The sequence below is a fragment of the Lepidochelys kempii genome, chromosome 1 (genome assembly GCF_965140285.1).
Source record: "Lepidochelys kempii isolate rLepKem1 chromosome 1, rLepKem1.hap1, whole genome shotgun sequence".
Lineage (NCBI taxonomy): Eukaryota > Metazoa > Chordata > Testudines > Cheloniidae > Lepidochelys > Lepidochelys kempii.
The window spans coordinates 330,850,452-330,856,451 of record NC_136380.1 but is presented as its reverse complement, the minus strand read 5'-3'; positions in this window follow the sequence as shown (position 1 = coordinate 330,856,451).

The following is a 6,000-nucleotide window of genomic DNA, read 5'->3' as shown; positions in this document are numbered from 1 at the left end:
GACAGCTTTCCTATCTACTTAAGCCAAACTTACTGCAGCTAATGCAAAGTGGCATGGGATACTTACCATAAGTGAACAGGATTATGGTAAAGGTATAGGCCAATTTAGACTAGATAACCACTATAATATTTGTGCTTAATGCTAATGTAGTAGAAAGAGAGAGCCTGAAGCATGGGCCTGGTGCAAGACCTGAGACCTGAACTAAAGTCAGCAAAAGTTATGCTATGAGCAAAAGTCAGGCCCTTTCAAAAGCAGTCGCTTGCCTGCAAGCTCAGGGTCTGGTACATGAACTCAGCACGGGTATTGCTAGTATTGCTAAAATACACTGAGTATGTAAACACATTCCAGCAGGCTAGCACAAGAACGTCCCAATCTAGCACACAATAAGATAGTTTGACAGAAGGGATGAATAGTGATGTTTTGTCTGAAACATCAGGAGAAAGGTACAAGGGGAGGTAACAAACATGTCATGAAACACGTAAGGTGAAACATAAGTTGTTTATCCCGGATTGTTTGTTTCAGTCTCTAAATGTTGGAATACCTCGCCTTAACCCTTTGTCTGGCCTAGAGTGAAGCAGAAGGTCCCGCCGCTTACTGAGCTGGTCCATTGTAATGGGCATACATGTGTTAGTGCACCTGTAAACATTGAGCCAGGGCACTAGGACCATGTTTCGTTAACAATAAACCTGGATAAGCACCTCTGCCTCTGAACCGAGTGTGACGGGATCCCTGGGGTGCAGCCTGGGACCATAGTTTCCCTATGCCCCCTTAACTGTCTCCAGCCTGGGCTGTCTCTCATAATGCCTTGCTAGTGACCAGCAGCAAACCCCTCCAGGCACTGTGATCACTCAGCACAACAGCATGTGGAGCTCCACACTTCGCTATAGTGAATGAATGCTCCCAGAGCCACTTATGAATCACACATAGCAAGGCACCAGAGCCAAACCCCCTGCAGCTCCTAGCACCATACCCCAGGAATATACCATCTTGCACTGCTCAAAACGAGCAATGCAGATTTATTAATTAGTTCACCATTTCATCAATGGAAAGTGGATACACACCAGCCTTTGCAAAACCTGGGCAGATTTGCAATACACTTCATACAAACTCACTGGTAAAGATAAACAGTTAAACAAATGTGTTGACTATAAAAGGTAGATTTTAAATGATATTAAGTGATAGGCAAAAAGTCAGAGTTAGTTTCCAAAAGAAATAAAATATAAGCACATAGTCTAAACTCCCAACTCTATTACACTAGGCAACATCTAGATTAAGCAGTTTTTCTCACCTCACTGGATATTGGTGTCCTTAATATACAGGTTTGTCCCTTAAACCTAGGCCAATCTCCTCTGTTGGAGTCTTGTCTTCTTCTCGGTGTCTTAGTTGCTTGAAGCATAGGTGGGGGCAGGAGAAAGGCCAAGCATGGGGCCACTGTGGCTGTTTTATACCCTCAGTCAATGTGCTTGGAAAACACAAGTCCAGGCATGTCTGGGTGCACTGCTGAGTCTCCAGGCAAGGTTGAGCAATTCCCCTGGTGTGGCCTCATGCAGGTCACTCATTGCTGGACAATGGTTGTTGATGAGTTAATTGATACCCCACCCGGGAGTTGGTTACTTTCCTTGCTCCTTCCTCTGGGGAGCTAATATCTGGCTGATTCCCCAACTTACAGCATGTTTTAGTGACAACCATACAACACAATTCTCATAACTTCATATACACTAATGATATACATATATGGATAGAGAAATGACTTTCAGCAGATCATAACCTTTCCCCGATACCTTACAAGGCATGCTTTATATATAAGATCATGATTATATAAAAATGAGGAATATGAGGGTTACAAGATGCTCCCCCAAGGTATAGTATGTCACACCAAGTCTGTGGTCTTATTGAGCAATTCAATTGAGGTCTGCTGAACTAGCTACCTGTCCAGAGATGGTGCAGCACGCAGAGAGAACACACACACAGCCAACAACTGACAACAGCTATCTGTCCTTAATGCATATTAATATATATATGGTGTGGATAAAACATATCGGTAATGTGATATAGCCCAGTATATATTAGTCAACAAACTCTTATATTGTTTTGAAATTACCTGAAGTTCCAATCTTTACAATAGACTACAGTAATTGTTAATATATTACATTTTCAGAATACAAGAAAATGCTATTCGAGACAATACAGATTATTTGGAAAGAATGTTAGCTAGGAGTTTGATTTATACAAAGATAACGTGTGAATTAATTGGGAAAAGATATTAATGTTAAAGAATTTATTCTAAATAAACTGAGCTGGTTAAATAAAATCCATTGACAGCAAGACAATTTACTGATTGTAAATTGTTAAACCTCAAGACTAATTTAATTATTGTGTACCAAATGTATTAATCCAGTGAAGAAGAAAAAGGAGAAAATACTTTCCATTTGTTTAATGTGATAAGGGAACTTGCACATGCTTGTTTGGTCGTATAATTTTTGCATATTTTATGTGGAGAATTGAATTCTGAGATACCGTTGTTATCCTTATTTACATTACAGTAGTATCTAGAGGCCTGGTCAGCGCCCAGGGCCATGTTGTACAAGGCTCTGTACAGATATGGAGTTCAAAGAGAGTCTCTGCCCCAAAAATAATTTACAAACTTAGTTTATGACCAGACACCAGAAGTACGATGGGAGGAGTCTGGGGAGCTAGCGCCCCAGTTTGCACCTGACCAGAGTTGGGTAGGCTAATGATGGAGCCCCTTCCCTGACAGCATGAAGGAGGGGTGACTGGGCCAAATTTGAGTAGTTTTGTGACCCCATGTGCCTGGTTTCCCCACACACACACACTTTTGTAATTCTTCCAGCACCCCTGGGTAAAAGGCACCCCCATCCCCTGGGGAAAAGAGGACAAGTGGGCACTGGAAACCCTCAGTTCCCAAGAGGGTGGGAGGATTGGATTTGGGCTTTAGTGCTTCCTGGGGAAGGAGAGACACAGAAGAATGGGGTCTGGGGCTCCCAGAATACCTGCCCCCTGGTGGGGAAGGTGCTCTTTTAGCCTGACCACCTCTCTGGGTAAGAGCTATGGGCTGGGTGTGGGGTGGGGAGACCACAGTTCTGGGTGCAGTTGGGAGAGCTTAGAGCTGGGTGCAAAGCAATGTGGGGAAAGAGTGCAGGGCTGGGTGTGGGGCAGCAGAAGGGGAGTGTGTGTGCAGAGCTGGATGCAGGGGAGAGAGTGTGGGTCTGGGTGCAGAAGGAGCATGAGAGCTCAGGATTGGGTGTAGGGCAGTGTGTTTGTGGTGGTGGGGGGGGTGGGACTGTCACCTGATGTGCTGAGATTACCTCTGAGCCCATTTTCCCTGCCAGCTTGGGACTCCAGAACCCTGCCTTGCTGACACACTAGCCTGCTACAACACAGACCTAGGTCTGGTCCACACCCCCAAAGCTGCAGACTTAACTGAAAACAACTTAGCAGGTTACCTGCTTCCAGCACCCAGACACCCACCAATGGGATCCAAACCCCAAATAAATCCGTTTTACTCTATATAAAGCTTAAACAGGGTAAACTCATAAATCGTCCGCCCTCTATAACACTGATAGAGAGATATGCGCAGCTGCCTGCTCCTCCAGGTATTAATCACTTACTCTAGATTTATTCATAAACAGAAGTGATTTTATTAAGTATAAAAAGTAGTATTTAAGTGGTTTTGAGTAATAACAGACAGAACAAAGTAAGTTTCCAAGCAAAGCAAAAAAATTCAAGTCTAAGCCTAATACATTAAGAAACTGATTACAGGTAATATCTCATCCTCAGAGATGTTCCAATAAATTTCTTTCACGGATTAGTTTCAGAGTAGCAGCCGTGTTAGTCTGTATCCACAAAAAGAAAAGGAGTACTTGTGGCACCTTAGAGACTAATAAATTTATTTGAGCATAAATTTTTGTGAGCTACAGCTCACTTCATTGGATGCATCTGATGAAGTGAGCTGTAGCTCACGAAAGCTCATGCTCAAATAAATTGGTTAGTCTCTAAGGTGCCACAAGTACTCCTTTTCTTTTCACAGACTAGACTCCTTCCTAGTCTGGGCCCAATCCTTTTCCCTGGTACAGTCCTTGTTAGTTCCAGCAGACATCTCAGATGGTAAGCAGGGGCTTTCTCATGATTGGCAGCCCCCTTTGTCCTGTTCCACCCCCTTTTATAGCTTTGGCACGAGGCGGGAATCTTTTGTCTCTCTGGGTCCCCACCACTCCTTCTAAATGGAGAAGTACCAGATGAAAGCTTATGCTCAAATAAATTGGTTAGTCTCTAAGATGCCACAAGTACTCCTTTTCTTTTTACAAATTTATATCTTATTCTCCTAACTCCAGACATAGAAATAATACATGCCAACACATAGGATGAACACACTCAGTAGATAAGCTTTGTAATGATACCTTACAAGAGACCATTTGCATAAAACATATTTGTTACATCATATTCACACTCATAAGCATATTTCCATAAAGCATATGGAGTGCAACGTCACAGAGGGGCTGAGTGCAGAGCAGCAGAGAGCAAGCTCCGGGTCCCCTCCTTAGGAAAATTCTGATTGCACCTTTACCAGACATAACAGGTGAATGAAAAAACAGATGGAGGGGGGGAAGGGCTAGGATAATGAGCAAGGTTTTCATGGTAAGCAGTAGTCACAGCTTAACACCTCCCTACTATCTTCCTCTGCTTACTGCTATGAGATAAGTGTTAGTAGTAACAAGTATTGTAAAGTGCCAGGTTTTTGCTATAAGAAATGAGCTTGTTTAGAATAGTCACTCATAATGGGTAACATTGATTTCTGACGAATCTTTTTCAAACCTACAAGAGAATAAGCTGAAGTTAGAATAAAAAGTCCAAGGTGTTTAATTATCTTGGTCAGATGGCAAGGGTTCATCCAAACTTCACAGGTTGCCTGGTAACTAGCTTTGTACAACTTTGGGAATTATTCTATAAAATCAGCTGTTTTTCGAATTGCAAACCAGTCTTACCACCACCAGCTGGTGATTGTTACGGGTTCAAACTAAAGGCAAATTGTATAATATACTTTAAATTCAGTGTATGTGGTACAAGATCTATGAAAATTGTGATGCATTAAGGATAGAGGCTCAGATTTAACTTTGAATTTCTTTGTTATTTTTTGTTTGAATGAGACCCATGACATCACCCTAGGGTACGCTCTTTACAGTTAATCATCACATGTATGCTGCACAAATCACTACCACGGAGACAAATGTTGTACTCTATGCACACATTTACAGCAGGGAGAGATGGCAATGGAAACATGTTTTACTAGATTTTATAGCTGAAAAGGACTTGCTATTACTAAATCACAAGATTTACTTATTTTCCTAAAGGCATAAAAAAACCCACACACAAATACAATTTGAACAATCTAACGATGATGTCTGACCTATTTTTCTGTCAGTTTATTACTGTCAAAGAGAAAAGGTGACTCTTCATTCCTTTGAAATGACTGAGAACATGTTCTTCAGAAAGTCTAAAATAGTTTTACTTCATTGTATTAAAAACAGAGCAGAAAATCTGCCCCAACGTCTTTGCTGTGGATTGTACATCTCTCAAATGATGCATCCGATGAAGTGGGCTGTAGCCCACGAAAGCTTATGCTCTAATGAATTTGTTAGTCTCTAAGGTGCCACAAGTCCTCCTGTTCCTTTTGGGGTTAACTTCAGAAGATTCCCAGTTTTAAATTACCATTTCTGAGATTTTGCAAATGTACAGTCAAGCAGGAATAACTTGCAATAAACTATCTGCCATTAAGATGATATTTTTTAAACATGCCTAACGCTGCTCCCATTCAAGACCATGGTCAAACTCCCATTGATTGCCATGGGAGCAGAGCTAGAAGAATGCTGAGTACTAATCTCCAGTCATAACCCCCAAACTAAGTAGGGTTGAGCCAGGTAAGGACTTGGATGGGAGACTTCAGAGAACATAAGAACGACCATACTGGGTCAGACCAAAGTT